We start from the raw sequence: 20,016 nt of genomic DNA, 5'->3' as shown, positions 1-20,016 counted from the left end.
CAGCGACTTCAGTAATAAGGAAAGAGCGATGTTGTAGACGTCAGGCGTAATCAGACTTCCTTGCCAGCGCTGACAGCGCGTGCGTTCTTCGTTTGATATCTTTTCCCTTGTCCTGTTTTCACCCTCTCTGTTTCTTATACATACGCTCCGAGACGGAAGCAATAAACGTTCTTGTTCCAACCTTGGAACTGCTAGCGGTCGTATTCAGTAGACACACCATGTGTGTCGTAACGATTTAACAGGAGCATTGGGCTCACCAATGGGTTTCACACACCTGACGCCCACACATGCAGATGCCATCCACGTAAAGCTGATTACCCTGCAGCATGACTGCGCGTTTTATTCTGGAGATGAGCTGGAGCCGCCTTTTCAAGGGAGCGAAATTCACAAACGCTCGTGCACATAGATTTATGTGCACTTTAATATTCCCAGGTGGTCAAAATCAATCCGGAGTCCCCCACTACGGCGTGCCTCATAATCAGGTAGTAATTTTGACACGTAGAACCCCAGAATTAAGTTTTTCAACCAATAAACGTTACCTCACGTGACCTAAATGATAATTTTTTTTGAATTAGCATGTAGATTATCCTGTCGACAGGCACTTTAGAGAAAACTGGACATGTCGCCGTGTTTCACGTTTTCAAAATTCCAGAAATGGCACGACGATGTGTCCTCAGAAGGATTACTGTGCCCTATCGCTGATGTGTTTCGTAAACAGAAGAAATGCCTCGTTGAGAACGCCGTCATATGCTCATAAACTCGAAGTCTGTACATAAACAACTGTTTCGTGGTGTGTTTCCACGCAAGTTTTGCATACATTCGCTTTCTTCACTTAAAGATATATCTTAAAGACGCTCTCTGAATTCAACGAACAGCCAGAACCCAATGAACCACTATAGCTCTCTAAGGAGGCGATTTTTTGCAACTCTGAATTGTATTGGACACCACTGCACCAATCCCGCGTTTTGAAGGCGTTTATCACACTACACGTTTTAGCTTTCGCTTGGACAGTCTTGCATTTCGCCATGGCTTCGCGGCTGATTACAAGATGAATCAATATGCAAACATCACATTTGAATAATAAATGCCCAATTTGCAATACCATTGGAATACGTTCGTCTCACCAAGTTTGGCGGAAGAGCATACCACAAAGAAGCCAAGCATACAATCGAAGCGGCAGCCAACGCTAGGGTAAATGAATCTAAATGACCATGGCTTCTGCTCTATTGTTATCGGGACTGCGTCAGAAGCAGTAAAAATTGGCACGTAGGCTTCAGCATTCGAGGTTTTGGCACACACACACACGCACGCTCGCACGCACCCCCCAGCCCCCCCCCTTCCCCCCCCCCCACCCGCAGCCCACACACACAAGCCATAGGCAAATCTACATATAAATACCTGGCTGTTCTGCTAGTGAAATTACATTCTGACTTGCAAACGTACAACGCCTAAAGGAAACTAAACAAAGTCTGGGCACCTGAATCGTGCTCTAAAACGAAGCTTTCTTTGCCTACCTTTGCGTGCCTTGGCGTGCCGTCCTGGTATTCGTCACCTGTCTAGCCGAGCAGAAGCAGTTTCTCCCCCAAAAAGAATTATATTTTCAACGGCTGGTTTGGAACCTGGTTCCAACAGCGCATCAGCCCGATGCTCTACCATTCTGCCTTTAGGCTACAGATGCGCATCCGCAAAGGGCGAAGAACACACCTGCCAGCTTCCCTCGCTCAAGCCAGCGCTTTGAGACGCTTGGCGCGTAAGTAGCGTCGCATAACAATAATTCACTGATAAACGTGAGATAGCGTGTCATGTTTCAACACATATTAAAGCTAAATAAAGCTTCCCATCGTGCTGCAAGGTTCGCCATCTAGGCTGAAGAAGATTACGGGACGCGTTCATCGCCGAAATCCGCTGCGTATTTCTGATCGTGATGAGCAGTTTGGGTTTCCGGCCCACCAAAGCTCCGCTTGCACCAACCCCACTGTGCGTGGGATTTGCATATTTTGTATTTATTGAAATCTACAGAGCCCTTACTGTCATCACCTACTCCAACATGTTCCACCTGTTCCAAAACATTAAAATTTCCACCCGTTCCTTAGTGCCCTATGTATGAATGACAGATATCTGATTTCGGGATGGCACATAGGCCAGACACCAGTACAAAATATTTTTTGAGCGTTGGATTGCAAAATAAACGCTGTTGAATATCACAGACTGCTTATATTCAAAAACATATTGCCGGCCATATCTTGCATATAATAACACATATCTCGACACCCTAACTTAATTTAAAGTGAGTTGTAGTGCAACTCGATAGGAAAAGGTTAAGTGGCTCCGTGAGCATGTTCATTCAAGAAAAATAATACATTTATATAAAATTGCAGTGGCCATTATATTATCGACACTGTGTGCATTTCAGAAAATTGTGGAGGTTTGATAACATTAGGACGTGTACATCGTTTTGCTTTTTATGGTTATTGCTGGCGACCCCTTTGCCCGAGTTAACATTGTTATCGAGCCGTCTCTCGGTGCAAGACGCACTTCTCGAAATTTTGTGAACGTTGACACGCGAGCAACAGAGGTGTTTCTAATCTCATTGCGCCCATGACAAGAATGATGTCCTTGAAGAAAACAAAGCAGTCCCCGACCAAGATGAAGTAGACAAAGTCAATTTCTTAATAATTTCATCATCTTGGTTAGTGCCTATAGTTTTATTCATGTTTTCTGCCCGAGCATACGTGATTTCGTCAAACTCTAGTTATCATGGGGTTGGCGTGAACCTACGCGAGCAGCGAATATTACCCTCGAATGTAGGGTTGTGCGCATAAATAGCGGACGGACTTGTCCTCTGTCTTCAGATTCGACGACCGGCGACCTTGCTTGTCACTATATTTGTCATTTGATTATTGCTTTACAACCTTGTAATAAATTCGCCAAATAAACAGTTGGATTCTTTATTTATGCATTAGGGTATATAGCGTTGGCTTCTTCACTATCGCTACCTAGGGATAATATTAACATGCTGAAATAGTTGGGTCTCTTGCTACATCAGCTTTCCCGTCCCGTCTTAATTACAGTGTGCGGTTCCGACTCGCAAACGGGGTAGGGCGCTTCCAATGGGAAAGGAAGCGACGTCGCAGGCATCTAGTTAGAAGAGGCACTGGTTACAGTACACGCTTCAATAGGAAACGCATCAGTCTACGTCAAATTAAAGATTGCAGGTTTATGAGCTCTTGCCTAATAGTTGAGGGGCACCACAAAAAAAGGAACAATTCATTCTTTTATAAAGTCGAAAAAGAGCTCTCTATTGAGAGCGAACGTTCCACCGAAGTTAACCCATGTTTCCTTAATAAATCTGTTTGCGCAGGCCGTTCGGAACACGCTTACCTCGTTTACGAAATACCGACATCTAGTTAAGATGTTCAGAGACTGTTCGCTCATTGATATTCCCTTTTGACAAGTGTCTGAAATTTATTATTTATAAGACGAAGAATCCGACTACACACAGAGAGAAATCTGCATTCTCACTGTCACGCTTACCGTTCCAATGCTTGCGGAGTCAAAATCTAGGGATCCAGGAAGCAAACCCAAAGTGGTGTTTCTTATCCCATATGTTGTTTCACTGTCGAGCGTAAAATTTCAGTGAGCAATGCTGTTTCTAGCAACCCGCGTAGCATGTGCGAATCGGTGGGTTTCATTGCCTCGCCTCACGTCCGTTGAGGTCCATGGCATGCTCCTACTAATATTCTGGTAGTTCAACGTGCTGATGTAGTGGCGAGCTTAGAACAGCTAGGTTACAACCCAAATTCGTGAATGTGAAACCCATCACCACCTCTAGCTCTACGTCAGGTCGGACAATGAATCATTGTCCGACCTCTACGAGGTCGGACAATGATTTTTTTCTAAAACGTGGCTTTTTTTTTCTTATGACACCTCGATGGGCAGTATTCGGCGAAGACCCATTTCATATCTGCAGAATGGTTATCGTCACTAAAATGTGACCACAATTTACCAAGGCGACGACTGACCCAACCAGTGCCAGAAACCGCCAATCTGCACGTGCAACAGTAATTTCCCTGGCCCTCCCATGTCGTGATTTACACTAAGAAAGGTGCAGTGGTTGCCTTGCTAACATGGCTATTGTTCCGTGCTTAACGAGCCTAGGAAAATGTGATGGCTTCCAACTATAAGTAATCGGAACAGTTGTAATAGGTAAATGCCAGAAAATAACGTGACACGCTGTTACTGCTCTTGAACTACATGGGTTTGTTTTTCCGCGAGGTATAAAGTGGGCGTGCATTGTCTTCGTCAAGTTCACTTTCAATGTAGGACCAGCATGAGCCTCACGCATAGATTCTTTGCGCTCACGGAAACGGCTGGACTTCTATCACTCGGGCCGAAACATCGGCACGCGGAAGTTTTTGCGTCTCGACTCCCGCGAAGTCCGCTCACCCATGAAGTCAACCTACGAGCATCGTGCCTAGCAGCAGTACGCTTCTACTTCTCAGCCATCACGGCGGGTTACTTCACTTTGGAGTTGCAGCCGTTAAAGCCGCACAGAAAACCAAGACGGCAAGGTTTGTTTTCTTTAGACACCCTATAAACAGTTAGGAATAACTTTCTCTCTTGTCAAGCCGCTGAACCTTTGCGCTCACTTATTGGCACGCAGTCAGGCAGCCCATTCCCGCGGAGCCTTTTGTTAACGTCGCACGTATCGTTCACTCTCTACTACAGCTGCACGCCGTGTTGTTATTAGGAGCCAAGTGAACGGATAAAAAAGGGCTGACCCTTAACGGCGACGAAACACTCGCCAGCAGACGCCTTCCTGCTCCTAAATCTACACATACCAGCTGCCTTGCGTCCCTGGTCACTCCTATACCGTGCCTTTCGTCCAGGGCCTCTTGCATTTCCAGCAACTTAATGGTGCAGCATTTCGCTGTGCTCGTGAGAAAAACAAACTGAAACGCCGCAGATAGAGCAACAGGACGTTTGTAATAGCCTGTTTGTTGCCGTTGTGATCAGGTCTGATGCAATGGAGCATTCTGGCTTAATTACGCAGTACCAATTTCACTACAAAATACGACGATCAATTTTAGGTTATTCTGAATGGGATATACCACGCCAACAAACAGAACACATCTGGAAGACTGGTCTACGCACCAACTCAATTTTCTGCTTATCCCATTGTTTGTGGATGCATACTAATTGTGCTTGATTGCGAAGCCGGACTGAGGACGTAATGGTAAATTATGAAAAACATAGGAGGTCATCACATATTTACATCACGCCATATAGTTGAATCAATAATTTTTTTCTTTAAGGCAGGAGGCAGCCTGCTCAACAGAAGTGGTGTTTAGAAACCTACACGACCTGAATAGTCGCAGTCGAGAACTAGCAAGTGATCAAATTTCGGTACATGAGGTACCTGAGTGAGGTTAGCCCTCGCTTTTAACCCAAATTCGATAAGGTCGTCGATAACACAAACCACTAACAAAAATTCAATAAATTCAGCGCTAATTCATCGATAAATTAACTTTCGGTCACAGGGTTCTGTTACACAGTAACGGTCATGCTTGTGTCCCAAGCGGTGGTGGTGGTGGTGGTGGTGGTGAATTGTAGCAACAGGCGGGTTTAGCCTGGCGAACAAGGCTGGCAATGGCTCCGCCCGAGCGTCTCGCACAATACCGCTTAAGGGTTTCACCATATGTCCATCAAACCAGTCTCTCTTAAGAATTCGATGAGGAGACGTGAAGTTTTTTTGCGTGCTATAACTGATCGCTCGGGAAATATAAGGTGTTGTAGGCGCGCATGCGGAAGGTCTTTGTTTTGCAGATTTTTCAGGAGAGTGTCTCTTTCATCTTGGAATTGCTGGCAGGACCACAAAAAGTGCTCAATGTCTCCTGTCCCGTTGCATGCCGTACAGTTCGGAGAATTCATTCGCCCCGTTTTAAATAACCAGGCCGATGTATTAGCAGATCCTGTCCTTATTCGACATAGAAGTGTGGCTTCCTCTCGGTGCAATCTCTTGGTTACGCTGGGCATATGCGGTGGAACCCAAAGCGACGCAAAGTGATTTCGAATGTCAGATTTTTGCACTTGATTACTCTTTGTAGCCTTGATTTGGGGAGGATGATAGAGCGCTGCGTATGCAAGCGCATCAGCTTTTTCGTTTCCTGAGATACCAATGTGGGAAGGAATCCACTGAAACTTTACCGTGAAGCCTTTGTTGTTGAGCTCTTTCTTGATAGCTAGTGATTTGCGTGGGAACTTGAGAGATGGCAAACCACGGTATATTTGTTGTAATGCGACCTTTGAGTCCGTAAGGACAACCACATTCTCCGGAGGCAAAGTCTTTAATTTGCGCAGAGCAGAAGCTATTGCTGCGCCTTCCACAACTGTCGACGAGGCTATACAGTCCAGATGGCCAGACCACGTATATCTTAGAGAGGGAATATAGAATGCAGCAGCACAGCGGTCTTCGTCTGCCTTGACAGAGCCATCTGTGTATACTTGTAGGTGATTCGGGTAAATCGGGTTCAGGTGTTCCAGGACTAATGACTTGGCTTCTGCAGATGGAATGCAGCTCTTTGATTGCAATCGTGGTACACTTAAGTTGCATGTGATGTCCTCGAATGTCCAGGGTGGTTCTAGCCTTCCCCTCTGTCTCGAGCAGCGCAATCCTAATACGCGAAGCGTGTTCAATGCTGCATAAAAATGTGAGCGTGGCCTGTTACCTATACGTCGTAAGAGGGCTCTACCGGGCGTAGACTCACTCAATCGTAGGAGCTGGAACATCAGAGCCTGGGAAGCCTGAAGTCGTAGAGGGCGTGACTCAGCTTCGTAGAGCACTTTCTTGTTTGACGCTGGCTGAGGGACTCCAAGGCAAAGTCGGATACCTTTTCTGTGGATGGCTTCTAAGCGCTCGTATTGGCTGTCTGAGGGTGACATCAGAGGTAGCTGATACAGGATTCGACTGGTAACCAACGCTGTATGTAGCCGTAGCATCGACGTGGAGTGGTTGCCCCAGCGTATGCCAGCGACTCGCTTGAGCACATGTAGCCTGGGTGACGATGACGCCGCAACGTGGCCAACACCGCGGCGCCAGAGTAGCCTGTGGTCTAAGGTAACGCCCAGAAATCGGACGTTGGTGACTTGTCGAATCTGGTATCCGTCCAAATTCAGCGTCAAGCGTGTAGATTTTCTTTTCACTCCAGGAAATAGTACGAATGATGATTTCTCTGCTGATAGTGATAATCCAATCGTTGCCAAGTGGCCCTGAATGGCATTTACTGCTCCCTGGGCTATTCGTGCGAGGCGGCGATGCTGGTAGCCGGAGACCCTAATGCAGATATCATCGGCATATATAGATATCTTCAGTGGTGTTCGATGGTTTAGTACTCTTAGGAGGCTACTCATGGCAACGTTAAATAATAAGGGAGATAAAACACTCCCCTGTGGCGCACCGCGAAATATACGTATTTCATCGCTCAAAGTGTCGCCAAGACGAACTCTTATGCGACGATCATTGAGGAACGTATGTATGAAGTGCAAGAGACGCTTGCGTGACGCCTACGCTTGCGTGATTTATAACTTGCCTATAACTTGCAACTGGCTGATGATGGCTCTTTGAGACACGTAGTCGTAAGCCTTAGAAACATCCATGAAAACGGCAAGTGTCGACAGGCCATCCGCACTGTAATGTTCTATGTGGCTTAGCAGGTCCAACACATTGTCTTGAGCACTTAGACGCTGCCGAAACCCAGTCATGCACGATGGTAGCTTTCGACTCTGCTCGACATACCAAGTGAGTCTTGTGCACGCCATCTTCTCCATTAGCTTCGCTGCACACGAGGTCAGTGATACCGGTCTGTATGAGTCCAGAGCTGCAGGATTCTTTCCAGGCTTCAGAACCGGTACCACCCATGCTACCTTCCATAAATGTGGGATAGCCCCACTGGCCCAGACTTGGTTAAAAAATGCCAGCAAATCACGCCGTCTCTCAACCGGTAGGTTAGTCAGCATCTGATTACTCATAAGGTCAGGTCCCACCGCCCAGCGACGTCGGAGGCTGCTTATAGCTAGTCCCAGCTCTCTGAGTGTGAAAGGAGCATCCATTATAGACGACGATAGCGGCGGGGGCGGGTTGGTTGTGCCAGCTGACCTTCCGGAAGAGTATACTTCAGCGAAGGCATTCGCAAGACAAGCGAGTGTCTTGCCTAACTTCAATGCTAGGGCTTCAAATGGCTTGTTTGGTCGAAAGTTTCCAGCAAGGTTATTAACGACCCACCATATCCGTGGAACTGGCGTGAAGACGGATAAGCTTGCACAAAATGATGCCCATTGATCTCTTCTTAGTTTCCTTGTATAACGTCGAATTACTGCGTTAATCCATTTGTCCTCATCAGCCTCCGTTCCGCTCTTCTACGGACAGCGCATAGATTTTTGAGCTTTAGATTCGGAGCGGGGAAGTGGTCGGGTAGCTTCAGCTCAGCGGTAGCCAATCTCTTGCTACGTAGCATGTCCGCGAACAGGTTTCCAGATGATTCGCTTAGGCCGTCCCTGTACGTATCCCAATGCGTCACAGGACAGGATCTTCGGCCGTTGGTTCTATATCCAGCAATGTTAACGAAGACAGGAAAATGATCACTGCCCATTCTATTTTTACTAGTCGTTGAGGATGCGAGGATGTCCATTGAGTGTAACGTCAAGTCAATGACACTGTAAGAGGCCGGTGGTCGAAAAAACGTTGGCTGTTGTCATTTGCCACGCAGAGTCCCTCGGTGTTTAAAGCACTAACAATTCGCTTTTCACGTGCATCAGTCGCCTTGTCGCCCCAGAGAGTATGGTGCGCGTTGAAGTCGCCACATATAATCCTAGGAGCTGGGCAGCGGCTGCAGAGGTCTCTTATAATTTCTCCCATCGAGACCTTCAGACAAGAGCTCACATACACGGAGACCACGCTGAGGCTTCGGTTTCCCAGCCGCACTTGTACAGCAGTAACTTCTAAAGCACTGCTGCAAAGGTCTTGAACTGGTAGAACGTAATGTGGTATTTCACGTCTCACATATAGTTCAGTTCAGTTCAGTTCAGTTTTATTCCTTAAAGGCCCCCATTTCAGGGGGTGTTACATAAGGGGTGGGATTACATTTGTAGTGGGAAAAACAAACAGCGATGGTGATTTAACATTGAAGGTGATCTGTTACGCGTTCTTGAAAAGCAGGTGTTGAAGCGATGGCGACGATCTTCATATAGCATGACGCTTCCGTTCGGAAATGTCGGAATACTTTGGTTTCCATGTGCGACATAACCAGCAATTGATCTGGAACTTGGAAGACCATCCTCAGACAGGGCCAATATTGGCACAGGCATGTTGCGTAAGAAAAGCGATAGTTCAGGTAAATGGCACGCAAGACCTGCACAGTTCCTTTGCATAATAAGTGGCACCTGTGGACGAGATGGTGAACATTGTGTCCTGACCGCATCCATATTGCTAGGTGCTTTAAAAAGAGGCAGAGCTGAGAATCACTGACTCGAGAGCCAGGACTACTTCGAGCATTTCCTTCATCGAGCTAGCCGGCATCTTCTCTATGTGTGATCGCAAGGCCTTGAAGAGAGCACGTATCACCTGCTGACAGTCCTCCTGTGGTGTGTTTTCATCGCAACGCGATTGGGGTTGCTGCAGTACAGACACATAACTTCGCTGTTCCGGTTGTTCAGCAGTCTTCTCGTCTACGGGGCCTCTGTTCATTGATTTGACTGTTTTAGCCGGTCCGCTGCGCGATGGCACCACTGTGTCCTGGATTCCTGGAGAAGGCTTCAGGCTTGGAAAATCAGTTTCATTCTTTGAGCTCCATTTCATTTCGTCTGACTCTCTGTGACTTTCTGTCTTTCTCTTCGTCGTATTTTTCTCATCGTTTCCTGTTGGCCCCAAGATAAACGCTTTCTTACGCTTTATTGCCGCTGCCCGCGTAGGACACTTGCTATAACTAGCTGGATGACCACCACTACAGTTTGCACATAGAAAGTTCTCTCTGCACGCGCATGTATTGAAATCGTGCGGTCCTCCACATCTCTTACACCGCTGCCACCACGGCAGTACTTGGCCACATGTCCATAGCGCTGACACTTGAAGCACCGAGGTAGTGTCTCAACGTAGTCAATGTTCTCGTGTCTTGTGAAGCCCAAGTTGATCTTCTCTGGACGGTCTGTATTTGAAGCGAACGTAAGAACCATGGAGCTGGTTCGCCTGGACTCCCAATCGGTTTCGGAAATTTGGACGCGTCGCGTGACTCTCCTTGCATGGTAAACTCCTTGTGGTTTTAGGTATAGCAACAGTTCCTCGTCAGTGTACCACTTCGGTACTCCTCTAATAATGCACGTGTTTTGCAGGTACGAATTGGGCACTCGTGCTGAGATTGCAGTCCCTGAGGTTGACTTGCAGCTGAGAAGGGAATTCACATGCTCTTCTGTCAGTACATCTAGAAGCAGGCCTCCTTGAGCAGTAATCGGCTCCTAACTGGCGATGCGCCAAGAATGTTTTCAATTTCCATAGACAGAACAATGGGATTTACTTTTATGCGAAGCATATTACGAGAGCTCAACCCAGCTCCTCAGGCGCGGCGGTGTCGCCTTGAATACCACGTGACACCGTGACGTCACGACAGAGGAGAAGTGGCTTTGGCTCAACTCTTGCAAGATGGGCTGGGTGGGAATCGAACCAGGGTCTCCGGAGTGTGAGACGGAGACGCTACCACTGAGCCACGAGTACGATGCTTCAAAGCGGTACAAAAGCGCCTCTAGTGAATGCGGTGTTGCCTTAAAAACGAGCTGTTTCTAAGGCTCAGGCGTGCGTCGCTTGCTCAGGCGCACATTTCGTTGCCGCGCCGAACGCTGCGTTGCTCGACGCTCACCGCGTCCAATGCGGGGTGTCCAAGGCGAAGCAGAGTAACGCATGAGTTGTTTCTTCGTCTAGCCGAACCAAATATAGCCAAGCAACAGCAGTTCACCAAGCTAAACAGTGGTTCAACAACTAAAATAAAGGCTAGTATGCTTCGCATCCTGGGCATAACCTTACCTAAGCCACAGCTATTTTTTTTTTCAGGTCGGCTCCTTCTGTGGCAGGCGTAACAATCACTGGGATTCCGACGGTCCTCTTCTTGCGGTGACGCACAAGCCTGAAGCCTTCATCGTCCAGATCTGTGATGTCAGCTATGTCACAATCGTCAATAATCGTAGACTCGTCGTCTGTTTCGGTAGCCTTGTATCTCTTACAGTCACGGTTGCTCTCAGGGTCAGTCGGTGGCCTCTGGCCCGGTGTCAGGTCAGGCGTAGTCATGACGGAGCTCTCGCCGCTTGTGTCCCAAGTTTTTGCCCTTTCATGCTAGTTTGTAGATCAACGTAGTTGAGCCTCTGGGTGAAGAAAATATGGCTTTGATTGGGCAACTCCGTTCTGTGAAAATCCGCAAAGTCGATGAAGTCGTTATGCAAGGGAAAGCGTTCCATTCAACCAAGAATAATGCGGCTTTGCGCCACCGCGTGCTGCCCTTCTGGTACAGCGACTCACCTGAAAGGCGTCTGTCCCGGATTTGATCCTCGGGCCATGGCAAATTTTTCTTCAAGTTTGTAACTTGAAGCTTCGGGACACACGGGTGGATGAAGATTTTTCCCTTCCAGAGAAAACGGGCTTTGCTGCATTGTTTTTTTTTCTAAAAAGGAAAGAGGAAAGTCCCCATGAGGCTCTGCCGCCACACTTCTCGCGAGCCCCCTGAACCACTACAATTGAGATTGTACAGTCAACCGCAAAAGCTTAAGGGACGCACGATCTGCCAAGAAGCTGAATTCGCGTGAGGCGTGGTCACACAGCCTAGAATTACATTTTCCAGCATGTAGTAACCTTCGTTACTTACACAGTGATTCATTAAGTACGAAGTGTCATGCCTTAACTGAGCAGGAATTAAAATTTGAAGGGGAAACCGCATCCCGTAAACTTTTGCTGTTGACTGTACAATATGTCGTATATCAACGCGCGGATGGCACGCCCAGCATATTTTTTTTTATTTGGCAACCTCAGGAAAGCGTCCATATCATTCGACATTTGGGAGATGAAAAAACAAAAACTGTCTGCAACAGGAGTGCGAATCTGTGCTGGTGTAGCTTCCGTAAGGCTTCCTAGCATCGGCTTCCTGCGAACACTGATGTTTCGCATTAAGGTTTACGAGATGCCCCTTAGCACTCTGCGCCGTTCTAGGCTTAAGCGCACGTTCAATGCAATCAGGAAGTTCATTTGCACGCATTCGAATGACAAACTGTTTTGTTCACCTCCCTTGACGCACATGACAAGGCCTCAAGCAAGCACCATAGTTGCCTGTTACTGTGTGTGCGTCTGTTCGTTGTATACGTGTGAGCTATGTGTGGATGGGTCATTTCGTATATCACTCTCGTCTTCTATAGTGTAGTATGCAAACAACATATCCAGCATATATTAAATATTGTCTCTCTCTCGCCTTCGCACCGGTGTGTAGCTCATTGAAAGAGGAATAGTCTATAGCTTACGTCAAAGACCATGCGAGTACTTTCTGTGTAGTACTTTCTTTGCGAGTACTTTCTGTGTCTAGCTCGTCATGCTTTCGTAAAATCGTCACGCTTTCGTAAGAGTCGACAGATTTGGCGATTGTAAGAAATATTTCCGTTCATAGCAAACGCAAGTTAGAAAAACAACTACTGCGACCTTCAGACAGTAGTAAACAGCAGGGAAAATCAGTCGTGAAAGCATGACGATATTTAGGTTCGATTTAGTTCGGGTTCATCTACACTGTAACAGCGGAAAAACCAGATGATGGACAAAGAAGAAACGCACACTGCGCTGACCTCCACGTCTCTTATTTGTCCAGTATGAGGTGGAATTGTATTATTTTATATATATACACCTTGCAACGAGCTTGAATCTCTGCATTTTTCATACGTACCGCATTTCATCCAAATGTATGTTAAGAGAGAGAGAAAGAAGTCATAATGGAAAGGCAGAGGGGCTAACCAGGCTGAGCCCGGTGTTGAGGTTCTTATAATCGCATTCTGGCAGGCTAGGATAACGAATAGTTCTCGGCGTGTGCTATAGCACTCCGCAAAATCTTTCTGTCACCGTGTGCTAACGGTGCAGGCATATGAAATTTCTACCATAGTTTGCATCTAGTACCTGCAAAAGTCAACAGTTGTCAAGGTAGCACTGGCGAGATGAATTTTGTATGATCTGGCACATTATCGATGAGATCATTCGCACCAAGTGAGAGCTCATGTCAGCTTGATTAGTTTCTGAAAGAGATCTTTTTCCGCGCGCAGTTTAATTCTGCCGACATCGAGCTGCTGTGTACAGCGTGGTTTACGTACGGTTAAAGGGAACACTTCAGTGTAGATTTAAGTGCGAATTTTTCGTGGTTGCAAGTGTGGAATATCCCTGTTTTGCAGCAACACACATGAGGTTGGTGGCGTTGATGCCTTTCTGCACCCTTGTGCAGTGCATTACTATAACATCAGCTGGCACTTGCAGCTGTAGTGCCAGCAAAGTGAGAATCGCGCATTACAGCGCTCCCTACAATAGCGGACGGCACCGCACACCCAGATGATCTTACGTTACAGCGTAATTCATTAGTGCTGTCAGCGCTGTAGCTCTTAAACAACGACTTCAGAAAGTGCAAAGTTACCCCACGGCCACACAGAACCGCTAAATATCTTGTGCACGTCAGTGTAGAACGATACCAGCGCGAAGGTGCGCTAACGAAATATCGCCGCAAAGCTTCATGCCTGCAGTCTCAATTCGTACCTATACGGCAAGCGCGATTCCCACCCACTTGAATCATCTTTACAAGCCCGAAGATCCCATGATTTGCACATCGGAATACTAACGAAATCTGAACGATTATCTCAGCAGGCCACCGTTGCCACTTCAGCCCGTGAATACTGCATGAAACTGTCAGCTAAGTAGATGCAGTTATAATTTCAGGAGGAAGCTTTAGCTTTTAAGTTCTAATATCTACAAAACGCGGAAATGTAATCTTTGTAGACGACACTCTCAATTTGAACGAAATTGTCACATTTAAAATGAAACAGAATGACAGTGAGAATTTGAAGGAGACATTTCTCGCAAGAAGAAACTTACGATTGTAGGCGAATTTCGAAAAAAAAATATTAAGCATTTTCTTTAATATTAACTGTATCATTATTATATGTTTAATATTAAATATATTGCCCTCCTCACTTGCCTGTGACGATTTCATAACTCGAAAGGCCACTCAGCGACGTTCAATTGGACATTAATGCTTTTGCATTCACAACTCATAAGAACTGCTTAGGTGTCCTCGGATTGATTTATTTATTTATTTATTTATTACTGCCAGCCTGACTATCAGACCTTAGGCATAAGGGGGTGACACTGATGGAAAGTGAGTAGCGCAATATCAAGAAACAAAATAAGCACTTGCAAGGACAATTGAATACATACAACCCGCCGTGGTTGCTCAGTGGCTATGGTGTTGGGCTGCTGAGCACGAGGTCGCGGGATTGAATCCCGGTCCCGGCGGCCGAGTTTCAATGGGAGCGAAATGCCAAAACACACGCGTTTAGATTTAGGTGCACGTCAAAGAACCCCAGGTGGTCGAAATTTCTGGAGTTCCCCACTACGGCGTGCCTCATGACCAGAAAGTGGTTTTGGCATGTAAAACCCCATACTCTATTAATTAATTAAATACGTACACTGTAGTAGCATTAGAACAGTTAAAACAACGACATAAGGGCCGAAAAGAAGCAGAAAAACTAATCTGCAATATTAGAATAATATACCACAAAAAAACAGAAGTGGGACTTCCTGCTATATATTCAGGCAGGGCATTTCATTTGTGAATTGATCGGGCGAAGATGAATGTTTCAATAAACTGTCGTAAAGGTATGAGCGGTTTAACGGCAGCGGCGAACAAAGACTTCACAGGACAGGCGCTCTCCCAAAAGTGCGTCAAGTCTTTCTTCACCCCTGCCGTTAAACCACTCATACATTTAAGATAAGTTGAACCAACTGCTCCACCAGCCCACTATCTTGAATGAATTGGTTGGACACGAATTCATTTAGACTCACGGAATGAGAAGAACGAGTCGGGTGCCTGTTGCAGCGTCCTATGTGTAAAGTTCTGTCTATTTTTATTTGGTCGCGATGAATTACGTGTGAGTACATTTTCATGTTACGGATCTCGACACCGCCTTTATACCAATATATTGAGGCTCTCAGCATGTATAAGTGTATACCTTCTTATGTGGGACGTCGATAAGAATTAAAACTGAATCTAACAAATTTTCTTTTTGCATTTTTCGGTTCTACTGATATTTAATAGAGGGTACGAGTCCAAAGAGTAGCGCATTCTAGCAGAGGCCTCGCAGATGGGTTGCAAGCCATTAATTTGATGTCACTTGAAGATTTGCTCAAAGCTCTGCTCAATTAGCCAAACTTCTATATTACCATTTTTTAAAGCACAAGATGGTGCTATTTCATCTACTTTCTGACGCGACCACGACTCCGCGGTATTTGTACACAGACAGAGGATTAACGAGTAAAGTAAGCAAGCAAATTTCCGTTTTTTTTTGGCGCAGCAGCTGATTGCACCTATAATGCGCCAACAAAAGGGTGAATGTATTATGATTGCGTTATAGAACAGAAAGGTTTGTAACGAAGTGCCAAATGTCTTATTTGTCAGTGGGCTAAATGGGGCTAAATCTGTTTAAGGATTTCTGTTGTTTGCAAATATTTGAAGATGTTTCCTAATGGAGAAGTTGTGAGAATGTTTCTATACAAGTTATAATTACCACTTGGTTATTCGACAAAGTCGTCAAGATACTGGCTCTAGGAAAAGCGCAAGCTGTGTTCCAAGCTCAGCCATGACCAAAGTCTCCTTTTAATTGTGAGTCTATCCTCGTTTTCAGCTCACGATTCAAGTACACAATGTGATCAGCACAACATTATTCTTGCACCTCCTATTTTTACGATTAGCTCGCTGCGAATATCACCGTTTCTTTTACAGCTTATCTTGCGCGTCCTCCAACGCTGAGAGCTGCCAAATGGAATCGAAAAGTCGCTGAAATAACTGCGGTGTAATTACTCCCTAATGACTGCCTTGCGTAATTTTATCGGTAGAAATTTATACGCTATGTACGGGATTGCCTTAGTCGAAAATGTGTTTTGTTAGACCCTTCTGTAACTCGCGCGTGGTCCAGATAGGAAAGAGCAGCATCTCTTCAACAGTCTCGAAAATGTCACCAAAGAATATGTGGCTCCATTTAATGGTCAAAATGAATAAACCATATTCGGCCCACATCAAGGTGTTTTACCACCATTTATTTAGTCATATCTTTTTCTATGCAGAGTGCCACGTGACCAAAATCATGTTTTTAAAGCAGCCGCACCTGGTACGCTAGGACACGGTGCGCTGAAATCAATAGACTCCAAGCAGGAAAAACGGAACAAGAAAAACTGGAAAGAAACACTTCATGATACAAGGGCACTGAAATTGCTGAAGCCTCGATATGTTCAAATGAGGCACGGATCCAAGCACAAGGTCGTGTTACGTAAGCCCTTTGCAATACCGGAGGGCTTGCAAGAGTCTTGGGGAGAGAAGTAACGTCGAAAGTAAGGTGGTATGAGAGGTAGGGGAAATAGCGGCCGCTTCAGTCTTTTCAATCATTACCCCTTGGGCACTCCACCAGGCAATGCAGTGACGAGCTGCAGACACGACCCCTTCCTTGTCCTTGTTAATGATGCACTTCAAACCTCCAGGCGGGAAATAAAGTTTTGGGAGAAATATTCTATAGAGCCTGGGCAAATGAAGAGTCGGAGTTGAGACGAGGATGCCGTCGAGGTAGCGCAAACAAAGAAAGTGGCAATGGCAATGCCCGGCGGCGCGAGTGCGCCGTATAGCACGACACTTTGTAAAATGAAGTACAAGAAACCACATAGGGAAGACACGCGGGCGGAAGCCAAGGCACTTCGAGGATTGTACCATAGCTTGGAAACAAGCATCATCCCGTAGCTTAGTGAGTCGGCGGCGCCTACAGGGGTCACAAAACTTGGTGACGAGCACATATTATTAATTGCTCCACCTTACTACTCGCATAGACACTATCGCGTGCGATATCAGTGTCCCAAATATCGTAAATACCGCAGTTACCGAAGCAATAGCATTGCTCCCGCGATGCACGTGATGTCTTCTTCCACACTGGCCCCGATGCCGCTCAGCATGAAAAAAAAAAGGCAAAGTTGATCAAGATAGAGTTCATTAAGGCATTCTAACCCATGACTTTTCGTGTTAAGGAGAATTAAGGCACAATTAATTAATATAGAGAAAATTAAGGTATGCGAGCCCGCGATTAGGGCGAAATGAAGTAAGCCACTGTTAATTAAGGTAACGTCAATTAAGGCACTCGAATCCACGACCTTTGGTGGGAGAAAAGAAGTAATGAGAAGTACGAACGCATTCGAATGAGAATGTCGACTAGCTTAACGAATGTCGCTTGAGCGCGCAGGATATCGCCTTCATCTTTTTTGGCGTATGCTAAACGGACGATCAATTTTTCTGCTACTCGGACTTGCTGTGCATATGTCGCCGCGTTTTTAACGCGATAGCGTTAAGGGCCCCGTGCCCCCCCCCCCACCCCCCTTGGTGCCTAGCGTGCTTTCTCCCCGCCTTCCTTTCTTACGCGCCCGAGATTGACCCAGCACTTTCGATACTTCAGCTTGACGGCGACGGCGACCACGACGACGACGGAAATGCGCTCGGGGTGTCCATGTAATTGTTGTCGCAATAAAAAGTGTTCGGGAAATAGTATATTCGCGGATTGGTAGGTGACTATACACTCTCCTGTCTCTCTCTTCACCACCATCCCCCTTCCCCCAGTGCAGGGTAGCAAACCGGACGTGCGTCTGGTTAACCTCCCTGCCTTTCCTGTCTTTTGTTTATCTATCTTCCTCCCTCCCCCCTCTCTATCTCTCTCTCTCTCTCTCTCTCTACTGAAGTGCGGACAGTGTCAGCGCACCGCCCAGTGAAACGGAGCTCAAACTTTCAAATAACATTTCATTCTTTCAGAACTGAACAAGGCAAACGAGACACGCGAGCGCGTGGCTCGCCATTTGGTGGCGTGCCAGCTGTTGGCACCGGCGTAAATCCGGGCGCCCAGAATGGAACCAGAACCACTGCCGCAAGTCGTTTGCTGTGAAGGCGAATCTTTTCAGCCTAGCTGTGAAAGTAGGCTCGCTCGTTTCACGTGTTTGTGTTTTCACTTTGGCAGTGAACCTCATTACACGTAGAGCAATGTATGTGTGCAGCATATACATATTCCCCAAGAATGCGGAGCTGCCAAACGGGGGCGGAGTAAAATAGTTAGACTGGAAAAATTTTGAAGACAGATTGGAGAGAGACCGGATATTTGTCAACGTATTGTGGAAACATTCACTGTATTGTATGATCAGAGCCCTCACGTGGTCAAAGGTCATTCAAGAACGAAGAATGAATCGCCGAAGTGTGACATCGTTAAATTAGTATTAGTGAAAGATGGTTAAAATAACACCCGGTGAAAAGTTGCTGACCAATAAATTTCACAATGAAAAGCAGTCGCACCTCTCGTAAAAACTGGGAAACCTCTTTACGAAATTAAACGTCTCTCCTACAGCGACTATGAGGGGACTACCAGGCAAGATGCTGCCAAAGCGTCATTCTATGTGCTCGAGGATAACGATATTGACACGTGTACTTGTTTCTCGTTTATTCCGGGGACCGAATTTCACCCGTTGTCACGGTAATGTTACCGATCAGCGCAAGACGCGCCTGCATGATTAGGAACTTACTCGAATGTTATCATTGTTTCTGTCGTGTATTTTCTCGCTGAACGTTGTGGGATCAGATTGTATGCTCGACGCGAATGGTGTTGTACTTTGTGGAAAGTATACGAGCACCAGTGTATACGCTAGGACCTTCGACGAGTCATATATAGGAGCCGACGTGCGTGAGCCGCAGATCAAGTTTTCGACGATTGCAAACCGTGCTCGCTGCTATTTTTTGTATTCCGAGTGTAACCTGCTTTCTGGGCGCAGGTTCGCCCAAAAAATAGCCAAATTCATGATTCACAGTTTTTGCTACTGTGTTTTTCAACATCACTGCAACGTGACAATATGCTACCCGATCTTTTTAGTTCGGCAGACTAAAGAAATCGCTTGTAATGTAAAGCGCTGTTATGGGTTTGTACATTACTGCAAGAAGCGGAAATATGCAGTCAATGCCCAAGTGAATAATCAAAAAGGCTATCTGGAGGAATCCAGAGGGATATCTGGATATCCCCTCTGGATTCGCGCATGTCCATAGTGCAACGCCGCTTTCTAAATCCTATCAGGTAATCAGATAGCACCTTCGTGTTTTCACGCCACAATATATCATCAGAAGCGACATAATTCGACTAAATAATGTAGACTTTAAAGAGGATTCCAAGTAAAAAAACACACTGTTTATGTTTCGAGCAAGGAAAACTGTGTGCTAACGAAACATAAAGGCACATACGTAACCGTGCCACGTGTAGAATACAAGATTTATCTCAATAAAGTTTAACTTCTGCGCTTTAAACATCGATTCAGGGTTTAGGTAAGGTACGTTATAAATATACAATGAGAAATACTCGAAGAGAACAAAGCCAGTTATGCTGCGTGGTGCGGCAAATTACTGCCATCTGTAGGGCGGGGGCTTCACTTATTATTCTTTTTCTGCGGCTAATGGCCGCCAGAATACCTTTCCTCCCGAGTTAGAAAGTTATTTAAGAACCACGAGAAATAGGAGCAAGGCTGGCCCGTACAGGCTATAGTCATTCATAATCGCTGGAGCAGAAACAGCACGTCTCCAGGGTCGGCACATCCAGAACAAGATTTGCAGCGCCCGACTAGCGAAATGCCCATCTGCATATTCATGAGAGCCACTATGACGACGGAAGCCGTCTGTGAGCGACTAA

The 20,016-nt window shown here is 46.2% G+C and overlaps 1 protein-coding gene across 2 annotated transcripts in view; it reads left to right on the top strand.

The window, feature by feature from the left end:
• The window catches only part of Lgr1 (Leucine-rich repeat-containing G protein-coupled receptor 1), a 261,257-nt gene that overhangs the window by 56,230 nt on the left and 185,011 nt on the right, over positions 1 to 20,016 (top strand). The gene's annotated exons all lie outside the window — the stretch shown is intronic.

This window comes from Dermacentor albipictus, chromosome 1 (genome assembly GCF_038994185.2).
Source record: "Dermacentor albipictus isolate Rhodes 1998 colony chromosome 1, USDA_Dalb.pri_finalv2, whole genome shotgun sequence".
Classification (NCBI taxonomy): Eukaryota; Metazoa; Arthropoda; class Arachnida; order Ixodida; family Ixodidae; genus Dermacentor; species Dermacentor albipictus.
This window is presented reverse-complemented; position numbering and strand designations above follow the sequence as displayed.